Source organism: Spinacia oleracea, chromosome 6 (genome assembly GCF_020520425.1).
Source record: "Spinacia oleracea cultivar Varoflay chromosome 6, BTI_SOV_V1, whole genome shotgun sequence".
Taxonomy (NCBI): Eukaryota; Viridiplantae; Streptophyta; class Magnoliopsida; order Caryophyllales; family Amaranthaceae; genus Spinacia; species Spinacia oleracea.
In genome coordinates this window covers 46157848-46168181 of record NC_079492.1, presented here as the reverse complement: position 1 = coordinate 46168181, position 10334 = coordinate 46157848, and the positions used below count along the sequence as shown (strand labels likewise).

Here is a 10334-nt window from a genome sequence, read left to right as displayed (position 1 = left end):
CCTCTTTGTCGCCATGGTAGGGATTGAGCATGCTCACATGGAACACCGGATAAATCTTGAGTTTGGGCGGCAACTCAAGCTTGTAAGAAACTCTCCCAACCTTCCATAGGACGGAAATGGACCCTCGTACTTCCGCACTAGCCCCTTGTGCACCAAGCGGAAGACCTTGAACTGTTGTGGCAGCAACTTGACCATGACCATGTTGCCCACTTGGAACTCGAGAGGGCGTCTATGCTTGTCCGCCCATTTCTTCATCTTCTTAGACGCCTTGTCCAAATATGCCTTCGTAATGTCGAGCTGCTCATGCCACCCTCGTGAAAGCTTGTATGCAGCGGGGCTGCTACCCGTGTAGCCCAACGCAACGGCTTGTGGAGTCAAGGGCTGCTGGCCCATGACAATCTCGAACGGGCTTTATTGCGTCGACTCGGACCGCTGTAAGTTGAATGAGAATTGAGCCACATCCATCAACTTGGCCCAATCCCTTTGATTGGCACCCACAAAGTGCCTCAAGTATAGCTCCAACAAGGAATTCACCCTCTCCGTTTGCCCATCGCTTTGCGGGTGAAAGCTTGTTGAGAAGTGTAGACCCAAACCAAGAGTTTGAACAACTCCGTCCAGAATTTTGCTGTGAACCTTGGGTCCCGATCGCTAATGATGCTCCGAGGCAAGCCCCAATACTTCACCACATGAGAGAAAAATAGCTTGGCGGCTTGCTCGGCCGTATAATCTCGTGGGGCAGGTATGAACGTCCCGTACTTCGAGAAGCGATCGACCACCACCATGATAGAGCCACACCCTTCTGATTTGGGCAAGGCTGATATGAAATCCATCGATACACTTTCCCATGGCCTTTCCGGAATCGGCAAAGGCTGCAATAAACCTGCTGGCACACAAGACAAGTCTTCACATAAGCCTCAATATCGTCCCGCATATGAGGCCAATAGTAATCCACCTCCAAGAGTGCAAGTGTGCGCTGCATCCCCGGATGTCCAGCCCACAATGAATCATGGCACTCCTTCATGATATCCCGCCTAAGGTTGTCCCACTTCGGCACATAAATGCGATGACCGACGGTGTAGAGCACCCCATCCTCTACCCAGAACCGTCGAGTCCTCCCCTCCTTGGCCATCTCCATGTGTCCCTTGGCCAAGGGGTCTTGAGAAGTCTCCTCCTTGATCCGATCAAGAAGGTTGCTAGCGGCGCTGCTTGCGCTAGCGAGCATGGCCTTCCGGCTAAGAGCATCAGCAACAACATTGATCTTGCCCGGCTTGTACTCCATCACATAGTCGAACTCCGCCAAGAAATCTTGCCACCGAGCTTGCTTGGGGCTGATCTTCTTCTGGTTCTGAAAATAACTCGTAGCCACGTTATCGGTAATGATGGTGAACCGACTCCCAAGCAAATAGTGCCTCCAAGTCCGCAAGCAATGAATGATGGCTGTCATGTCCTTGTCATGCACCGGATACCGTCTCTCGGTATCATTGAGCTTGCGAGACTCATAGGCTACGGGATGCCCCTCTTGCATAAGCACCCCTCCAATGGCAAAGTCAGATGCATCGGTGTGAAGCTCGAACGGCTTAGCATAATCGGGCAACGCTAAGACAGGTTCTTTGGTGACTGCCTTCTTCAAATCGTCGAACGCTTCCTGGCATTTCTCACTCCAATGCCACTGCACCTTCTTCTTCAGCAAGTCGGTCAGTGGGGCTGCTCTCGCTGAATAGCTCAAAATGAATCAATGATAATAGTTGGCCAGCCCAAGGAACGATCGTAGCTCCGAGACGTTCTTGGGTGGCTCCCATTCATTGATGGCCTGCACATTGTCTCGCTCCATCATGATCCGACCAGCTTTGATACGGTGCCCCAAGAAAGACACCTCATCTTGAGCGAACGAGCATTTCTCCGGCTTCACGTACAACTCGCTCTCTCGTAGAGCTTGGAAAACCTGTCGCAAGTGATGTACATGTTCTTCCAAGGAGTCGCTATACACGACGATATCGTAGAAAGTAGCCAGGGCATTGGTGAGACCGAAAGGCATCATCAAGAACTCATAAAACCCATAGCGAGTGACGCATGCCGTCTTTTGCTCATCACCTTAGGCTATGCGCACTTGCCAATACCCCGATCGGAGATCAAGTTTAGAAAAGTACTTGGCTTTACCGAGCCTATCGAAAAAATCGGCAACCAAGGGGATCGGATACTTGTTCTTGATGGTTACCTTGTTGAGTGCCCGGTAGTCGATTCACATACGCAAGGACCCGTCGTGCTTGCGTTGGAACAACACTGGTGCACCGAATGGGGCCTTGGATGGCCGAATGAAACCTGCTTCCAGCAGCTCCTTGAGTTGCTTGCGCAGCTCCTCTAACTCCGGCGGTGCCATCCGATAAGGCGCCATGGCTGGAGCCCTAGCCCCTGGCTCCAGCTCGATCATGTGATCAACTTCCCTTCTAGGGGGAAGCCTTTTGGGTAGCTCCGGAGGCATGACATCTTCATACTCCTTCAACACCACCGCCACCTCCTTCGGAACCTCACTGGGATGAGGCCCTTCTTCGATCAACGTAGCCACAAATGTTTCTTGCCCCTTCTTGATGCCTTTCTTCACTTGGACAGCCGATAACATTTTGGCTTCAACAACCTCACGAGCAACAGGAACCGAACATGCTTCTTGATCTCTTGCAATGATCATCGTCCCGTCCCTTTGCATGGTCCATGGAGCTACCGTGTCCATGAACTCTAGTCCCAGCAGCATTGAGAAGTCATCCATAGGGATGACCGTCAAGTCCACCGTCCCCATCCAATCACCCAATTGAAGGGAGACTCCTCGAACTACACCATGGATAGGCACGGGAGAAGTGTTGACGGTCTTCAACGTGCCTGGCTCCTTGGTGTATCGTAGGCCCAACCTTGTTGCTTCCCTCAAAGCAACAAAGTTGTGCGTTGCACCCGTATCAACAGGTGCCTTTGAAGCCTTTCCATTCACCACGGCTTCAACAAACATAAGAGAGGATTTCTTCGAATGGGGCAGCGTACTTACCTTATCCACGTTGCCTTGCTCCACCGTAGCCTTGACGCTGCTTAGCAAACGCAAAGTCCCCATTTGCGCCTCGTCCCCCGATGATTCCCCGGTCGATCTCTGGCCAGTGAACATCGCATTAAGCTTCTGTCGCTGTGGGCATTTCCTAGCCCAGTGCGGCGCTCCGCACAAGAAACAGTCGCGGTTCTTCACCTTGCTATCCGAGAAAGATTGTTTTCTTTTGTCCCTCTTCTCGAACGGCTTGCCACCACCGCTACTGTTGCTTTCGGTGGGTTTGACTTCCCCACCTTTCCCCTTGCTACCGCCGCCACTCTTGTTGCCTCCTTTGTGGTCCTTCTTCGGATCAGCCTTGTACTCGAACAAGGATTCGGCAACCGCTATGGCCTTCGCAAGTGTCTGCACGTTCCGCCTCTTCAACTCTTGCTCGGCCCATCGTTGCAGCCCATCCATGAAGTAGATAAGTTGGGTTGTCTCTGGCAGCTCCGAAATCTCCAACATAAGTGAGCTGAATTGCTTGATGTATTCCTTGATCGTCCCGGTCTGTTTCAGCCCACGCAACCTCTTTTGCGCCAACTCTTGAGCGTTCTCCGGATAGAACTGCCTCTTGAAATCCGCCTTGAACTCGTCCCAAGTCTTGAGCGAGCAAAGACCCTTTTGAATATCCAACTCACGCCTCCTCCACCAAAGGATGGCATCATCACCCAAATACATGGTGACGGTGGAGATCTTGGATTCGTCATCGTCCAAGTGCATTGCGTTAAAATATTTCTCAACGCTCCGTAGGAAGTTGTCGAGCTCCCTAGCATCGCGCGTCCCATAGTACTTGGGCGGCTCGGGCACCTTTAGCATTGGTCCCTCCCGTACGGTGGCAGCCCCCGCCACAGCCACCTTGCATAGGTTGACGTCCGATTGCATGGACTCAACCCGCTCCTGGATTGCCTGGAGTTTCCCCATCAACAACTCCTTGAGTTGGCTCATCTTTTTCCGCATAACGTCGGCAGCCTCATTGACAAGCAACTGGGTTACCTCCTTTACTTCTACAGCACCCAACTCAAGGGTGTTGACCCGGTCGTCTAGGTCCTCCAGCGTCCCATTCAATTCGTCGACCTTTTGCTCCGCCAAGGTGACGCTGTCTTGTAGATCGCCCACGGCCACCTCCGTCTTGGCCATCCTTTCCTCAAGCATGTTGGTCCGACTACCCTTCCACCCAGTCTCCTGGACCAAGGACCCATTACCAACAACACTCTCCTTGTTTCCCGACATGATCAGATTGCTCCGCACCTAACCTTCGTACACACAGCAACTAGCACAACGCAACTTAAGCAAGACCGCCCCTACGATCGTTGCTTCTCTGATACCACGTGTCACGTCCTGACTCTTTTACTTAGTCTCACACGCTGCCTACTAGGGTCTCACACCCGTCGGACTAACTAGTCAAGGCACTTCGATGCTTGCTTGATGCTAAGTGATGCTACGAAAGCTTTTGTGTGGAAAATGCTAAGGCACAAACTGTATGGCTTTTAAAGAATGCTTTGTATTGCTTGAAAGAGAATTACAAGTGTTTGATTCTTTGTACAAATGAATTCCAAGGCCTATTTGTAGTGCCTTGGTGGCCTAGAGACTTTAACTCTAGAATATTCCACAAGGCTCTCTCAAAGGAGCTCTCTATACATTTCTAGAATATTCCTACCTCCTAAGAAATCGGAAAATACATGGAGGGTTCTAGAAAATACTCACAAGTATGTACAAGAGTGTTCTAGAGTCATCCATGCTAGAATGCTCTAGAGAAATCCAACCTAGAATGCCCAAGAGCATTCTAGAGCCTTCCGGAGGAATTCCAAGGACCTTGCTGCACCATCGGGCCCAAGCGGGCCTCGAAACCCAATTATGGCCCGTCCATTGTCTTCATTGGGCCAAGTTTGAGCCCAATCCAAGCTCATTTGGCCCACCAAACAGCCGATTATTACGTTACTATCATAGGCGTGTTCACTGGGAAACTATAGGTAATTCAATATTTTCCTCTATAGGGGGTGGGTGCTCCTCCCTACTGCCAGCGCCCATGGGTGCCCCTGTGGCCCATGTTGTTGCCTTGCGGCCAAGCGATGCACCACGATGTTGCCTTGGATGCCTCTTTGCCTCGATGCCATTGATCTAACGATCAAAGGAAGCCACGACCGCGGTTGGTGCCCAATGTGACTCGCCCCTCGTTGGATCCTCTTTGTCGCCATGGTAGGGATTGAGCATGCTCACATGGAACACCGGATGAATCTTGAGTTTGGGCGGCAACTCAAGCTTGTAAGAAACTCTCCCAACCTTCCATAGGACGGAAATGGACCTCGTACTTCCGCACTAGCCCCTTGTGCACCAAGCGGAAGACCTTGAACTGTTGTGGCAGCAACTTGACCATGACCATGTCGCCCACTTGGAACTCGAGAGGGCGTCTATGCTTGTCCGCCCATTTCTTCATCTTCTTAGACGCCTTGTCCAAATATGCATTCGTAATGTCGAGCTGCTCATGCCACCCTCGTGAAAGCTTGTATGCAGCGGGGCTGCTACCCGTGTAGCCCAACGCAACGGCTTGTGGAGTCAAGGGCTGCTGGCCCATGACAATCTCGAACGGGCTTTATTGCGTCGACTCAGACCACTGTAAGTTGAATGAGAATTGAGCCACATCCATCAACTTGGCCCAATCCCTTTGATTGGCACCCACAAAGTGCCTCAAGTATAGCTCCAACAAGGAATTCACCCTCTCCGTTTGCCCATCGCTTTGCGGGTGAAAGCTTGTTGAGAAGTGTAGACCCAAACCAAGAGTTTGAACAACTCCGTCCAGAATTTTGCTGTGAACCTTGGGTCCCGATCGCTAATGATGCTCCGAGGCAAGCCCCAATACTTCACCACATGAGAGAAAAATAGCTTGGCGGCTTGCTCGGCCGTATAATCTCGTGGGGCAGGTATGAACGTCCCGTACTTCGAGAAGCGATCGACCACCACCATGATAGAGCCACACCCTTCGTATTTGGGCAAGGCTGATATGAAATCCATCGATACACTTTCCCATGGCCTTTCCGGAATCGGCAAAGGCTGCAATAAACCTGCTGGCACACAAGACAAGTCTTCACATAAGCCTCAATATCGTCCCGCATATGAGGCCAATAGTAATCCACCTCCAAGAGTGCAAGTGTGCGCTGCATCCCCGGATGTCCAGCCCACAATGAATCATGGCACTCCTTCATGATATCCCGCCTAAGGTTGTCCCACTTAGGCACATAAATGCGAGGACCGACGGTGTAGAGCACCCCATCCTCTACCCAGAACCGTCGAGTCCTCCCCTCCTTGGCCATCTCCATGTGTCCCTTGGCCAAGGGGTCTTGAGAAGTCTCCTCCTTGATCCGATCAAGAAGGTTGCTAGCGGCGCTGCTTGCGCTAGCGAGCATGGCCTTCCGGCTAAGAGCATCAGCAACAACATTGATCTTGCCCGGCTTGTACTCCATCACATAGTCGAACTCCGCCAAGAAATCTTGCCACCGAGCTTGCTTGGGGCTGATCTTCTTTTGGTTCTGAAAATAACTCGTAGCCACGTTATCGGTCATGATGGTGAACCGACTCCCAAGCAAATAGTGCCTCCAAGTCCGCAAGCAATGAATGATGGCTGTCATGTCCTTGTCATGCACCGGATACCGTCTCTCGGTATCATTGAGCTTGCGAGACTCATAGGCTACGGGATGCCCCTCTTGCATAAGCACCCCTCCAATGGCAAAGTCAGATGCATCGGTGTGAAGCTCGAACGGCTTAGCATAATCGGGCAAGGCTAAGACAGGTTCTTTGGTGACTGCCTTCTTCAAATCGTCGAACGCTTCCTGGCATTTCTCACTCCAATGCCACTGCACCTTCTTCTTCAGCAAGTCGGTCAGTGGGGCTTCTCTCGCTGAATAGCTCAAAATGAATCAATGATAATAGTTGGCCAGCCCAAGGAACGATCGTAGCTCCGAGACGTTCTTGGGTGGCTCCCATTCATTGATGGCCTGCACATTGTCTCGCTCCATCATGATCCGACCAGCTTTGATACGGTGCCCCAAGAAAGACACCTCATCTTGAGCGAACGAGCATTTCTCCGGCTTCACGTACAACTCGCTCTCTCGTAGAGCTTGGAAAACCTGTCGCAAGTGATGTACATGTTCTTCCAAGGAGTCGCTATACACGACGATAACGTCGAGATAGACGACTACAAATTTATCTAGAAAGGGCTAGAAGATTCTATTCATCAAAGTGCAGAAAGTAGCCAGGGCATTGGTGAGACCGAAAGGCATCATCAAGAACTCATAAAACCCATAGCGAGTGACGCATGCCGTCTTTTGCTCATCACCTTAGGCTATGCGCACTTTCCAATACCCCGATCGGAGATCAAGTTTAGAAAAGTACTTGGCTTTACCGAGCCTATCGAAAAAATCGGCAACCAAGGGGATCAGATACTTGTTCTTGATGGTTACCTTGTTGAGTGCCCGGTAGTCGATGCACATACGCAAGGACCCGTCGTGCTTGCGTTGGAACAGCACTGGTGCACCGAATGGGGCCTTGGATGGCCGAATGAAACCTGCTTCCAGCAGCTCCTTGAGTTGCTTGCGCAGCTCCTCTAACTCCGGCGGTGCCATCCGATAAGGCGCCATGGCTGGAGGCCTAGCCCCTGGCTCCAGCTCGATCATGTGATCAACTTCCCTTCTAGGGGGAAGCCTTTTGGGTAGCTCCGGAGGCATGACATCTTCATACTCCTTCAACACCACCGCCACCTCCTTCGGAACCTCACTGGGATGAGGCCCTTCTTCGATCAACGTAGCCACAAATGTTTCTTGCCCCTTCTTGATGCCTTTCTTCACTTGGACAGCCGACAACATTTTGGCTTCAACAACCTCACGAGCAACAGGAACCGAACATGCTTCTTGATCTCTTGCAATGATCATCGTCCCGTCCCTTTGCATGGTCCATGGAGCTACCGTGTCCATGAACTCTAGTCCCAGCAGCATTGAGAAGTCATCCATAGGGATGACCGTCAAGTCCACCGTCCCCATCCAATCACCCAATTGAAGGGAGACTCCTCGAACTACACCATGGATAGGCACGGGAGAAGTGTTGACGGTCTTCAACGTGCCTGGCTCCTTGGTGTATCGTAGGCCCAACCTTGTTGCTTCCCTCAAAGCAACAAAGTTGTGCGTTGCACCCGTATCAACAGGTGCCTTTGAAGCCTTTCCATTCACCACGGCTTCAACAAACATAAGAGAGGATTTCTTCGAATGGGGCAGCGTACTTACCTTAGCCACGTTGCCTTGCTCCACCGTAGCCTTGACGCTGCTTAGCAAACGCAAAGTCCCCATTTGCGCCTCGTCCCCCGATGATTCACCGGTCGATCCACTCTGGCCAGCGAACATCGCATTAAGCTTCTGTCGCTGTGGGCATTTCCTAGCCCAGTGCGGCGCTCCGCACAAGAAACAGTCGCGGTTCTTCACCTTGCTATCCGAGAAAGATTGTTTTCTTTTGTCCCTCTTCTCGAACGGCTTGCCACCACCGCTACTGCTGCTTTCGGTGGGTTTGATTTCCCCACCTTTCCCCTTGCTACCGCCGCCACTCTTGTTGCCTCCTTTGTGGTCCTTCTTCGGATCAGCCTTGTACTCGAACAAGGATTCGGCAACCGCTATGGCCTTCCCAAGTGTCTGCACGTTCCGCCTCTTCAACTCTTGCTCGGCCCATCGTTGCAGCCCATCCATGAAGTAGATAAGTTGGGTTGTCTCTGGCAGCTCCGAAATCTCCAAAATAAGTGAGCTGAATTGCTTGATGTATTCCTTGATCGTCCCGGTTTGTTTCAGCCCACGCAACCTCTTTTGCGCCAACTCTTGAGCGTTCTCCGGATAGAACTGCCTCTTGAAATCCGCCTTGAACTCGTCCCAAGTCTTGAGCGAGCAAAGACCCTTTTGAATATCCAACTCACGCCTCCTCCACTAAAGGATGGCATCATCACCCAAATACATGGTGACGGTGGAGATCTTGGATTCGTCATCGTCCAAGTGCATTGCGTTGAAATATTTCTCAACGCTCCGTAGGAAGTTGTCGAGCTCCCTAACATCGCGCTTCCCATAGTACTTGGGCGGCTCGGGCACCTTTAGCATTGGTCCCTCCCGTACGGTGGCAGCCCCCGCCACAGCCGCCTTGCATAGGTTGACGTCCGATTGCATGGACTCCACCCGCTCCTGGATTGCCTGGAGTTGCCCCATCAACAACTCCTTGAGTTGGCTCATCTTTTTCCGCATAACGTCGGCAGCCTCATTGACAAGAAACTGGGTTACCTCCTTTACTTCTACAGCACCCAACTCAAGGGTGTTGACCCGGTCATCTAGGTCCTCCAGCGTCCCATTCAATTCGTCGACCTTTTGCTCCGCCATGGTGACGTTGTCTTGTAGATCGCCCACGGCCACCTCCGTCTTGGCCATCCTTTCCTCAAGCATGTTGGTCCGACTACCCTTCCACCCAGTCTCCTGGACCAAGGACCCAATACCAACAACACTCTCCTTGTTTCCCGACATGATCAGATTGCTCCGCACCTAACCTTCGTACACACAGCAACTAGCACAACGCAACTTCAGCAAGACCGCCCCTACGATCGTCGCTTCTCTGATACCACGTGTCACGTCCTGACTCTTTTACTTAGTCTCACACGCTGCCTACTAGGGTCTCACACCCGTCGGACTAACTAGTCAAGGCACTTCGATGCTTGCTTGATGCTAAGTGATGCTACGAAAGCTTTTGTGTGGAAAATGCTAAGGCACAAACTGTATGGCTTTTAAAGAATGCTTTGTATTACTTGAAAGAGAATTACAAGTGTTTGATTCTTTGTACAAATGAGTTCCAAGGCCTATTTGTAGTGCCTTGGTGGCCTAGAGACTTCAACTCTAGAATATTCCACAAGGCTCTCTCAAAGGAGCTCTCTATACATTTCTAGAATATTCCTACCTCCTAAGAAATCGGAAAATACATGGAGGGTTCTAGAAAATACTCACAAGTATGTACAAGAGTGTTCTAGAGTCATCCATGCTAGAATGCTCTAGAGAAATCCAAGCTAGAATGCCCAAGAGCATTCTAGAGCCTTCCGGAGGCATTCCAAGGACCTTGCTGCACCATCGGGCCCAAGCGGGCCTCGCAACCCAATTATGGCCCGTCCATTGTCTTCATTGGGCCAAGTTTGAGCCCAATCCAAGCTCATTTGGCCCACCAAACAGCCGATTATTACGTTACTATCATAGGCGTGTTCACTGGGAAA

At 51.4% G+C, this 10334-nt stretch overlaps 2 pseudogenes; both read right to left on the bottom strand.

Annotated features, from left to right (window-relative positions):
- Positions 1 to 679: 679 nt before the first annotated feature.
- On the bottom strand, positions 680 to 4294 carry LOC110786572 (uncharacterized; annotated as a pseudogene).
- A 1373-nt stretch (positions 4295 to 5667) lies between these two features.
- Positions 5668 to 9600, bottom strand: LOC110786574 (uncharacterized; annotated as a pseudogene).
- Between the last annotated feature and the right edge of the window lie 734 nt (positions 9601 to 10334).